Source organism: Pinus tabuliformis, chromosome 4_2 (assembly GCF_031772625.1).
Source record: "Pinus tabuliformis cultivar Carrire ecotype Pingquan chromosome 4_2, CPIR1, whole genome shotgun sequence".
NCBI lineage: Eukaryota > Viridiplantae > Streptophyta > Pinopsida > Pinales > Pinaceae > Pinus > Pinus tabuliformis.
Window position 1 is genome coordinate 137,387,364 of NC_142304.1, and position 1,971 is coordinate 137,389,334.

Here is a 1,971-nt window from a genome sequence, read left to right on the forward strand (position 1 = left end):
CAATTGAAGTGTTTCGCTACACAAACTTGGAGTTTCTCTGTTTCGCCAATTTCATCATTCAGGACTTTGGCCATTAAACAAAAAAAAAGGGAAGAAAAAAATAAGATAGTCAAGGAAAAATGAAAAAATAAAATAAAATACATACATACATACATACATACATACATACATATATATATATATATATATATATCGAGAGAGAGATGTAAATTTTGGAGAACATTCATATATATATATATAAAGGTTCTACATTATTGATAAAAAGTGCATGATAAAGTTAAGAGAGAATATTTCCAAATAGCTTTAAAACTACACGTAAGAGAAGGAAGAGTAGATAATATTATCTTGATTATTCATTAAGTGGTTTACAAGCCCATAGTTTTAGAAACCCATGGTATTTTCAAGGTAAAAGAAAAACAAAAGGAATACAAAAACTCTTTATGTGAATGGTAAGTTTTACTTTTTACCTAGAGAAAATTAACCGAGTCAAAGGCACATAAGTGGACATATATTTTATATTATACCCCAAAGAGGTGAATAGCCATGATTTCACTAGGTTGTAACTTTTCAAAAAGAAAAAGAAAAGATTATAAATAAATGATATGTAAAGAGAAGTTTTATATTATAAAGGGGTATTTTAAAGAAAATTTCAAGTCATAAAATTATTGAAAATATATATAAGTACAAAGTAGTATTATTATAGAAGGTTACTTAAAAGATCTATATAATAAAGTATATAAAGGGTTAAATCTAGAACTATAAAGAGACATAAGGATAACAAATCATAACAAAGGAAGACTACTTTTTAAAAGCATTATAATAAATATAAGGTGCAGTTTATTTAAATAGTGGAGTTATATTAACTTATTTTAAAGTGGCCCACGGGGCTTTGGATTGACGGTGAATGGGTGCCTTGTTAAGACACTCCTTGTGATAGGTCACCGGTTCAAATCCCCCATGGGTACTTAGGTTAGTCTTAACTTAAAAAAAAAAAAAAAAAAAAAAAAAAAAAAAAAAAAAAAACCTTATTTTAAAGTGAGAAAAAAATATATAATTGAGGAAAATAAAAGTTAAAGGAATTTATAAAGGTGTTCAAGTTTATTAAATAAAAGGGCACTTATTTTAAAGAAGAAGTCCATTTTTTAATAAAAAAGCGAATGGAGCCTAATTCTAGAATGTTGAAGGAAGGACGATTTTCCTATAAGGGTGTTTTAATCACACACCACAAGTTAACTACATTAAGAGGGACTATCCAAAGGGAAAAAGTTAATATCGCTATTAGTACAAGTCGCGAGGAAAATTACATCAATGTTAATCTCACAAATCAACTATTAATTCCAGAATCAAACATAGGAGAAAGAACAGATATTTTTGGCAACAAAGAATATGAAATTAATGATTTACAAGTGAAAACTGATCATTATGAGTACATACCTCAATTTAGTGTCATAATTATGCTTGACAAAGAGGTTGACATAATTCTCGGTCGACCTTGGTTCAAATAATTAGGTACATTCATTTTAAACACAGAAAAAAAACAAATATTCTTGATGTTCCCTTACAAGAGGAAGATGGTGACGTTCCAAGACATGACAACAAAATTAGAACTGGTAATTCCTTCATCAAAAGATATTAAGGATATTTCAAAACTAATGTTTCAAGAGATTCTAGAAACAATACCAAGGAAGAAAAAAGAACTTGAAGAAGTCATATCCAAAAAAAATAAAAATAAAAACGTGTTTGAAGGAGCATAATCAAAAACTACTTACGCAAGTGAGAAAATGTAAAGCTAAGAAGCACAAGTTAGAACATGAAAAAAAAATTGACAAAAATTTAACGGAGAATTTATGCTTAAAAGACCTTAACAAAAAATTATTAGAACAAATCAAGTGTTTAAAAGACGAGAAGCTTGAAGGCCAAAATAAAGTTGACTCAGAAAATGAACAATGCTTACATCTCAAAAATCATAAC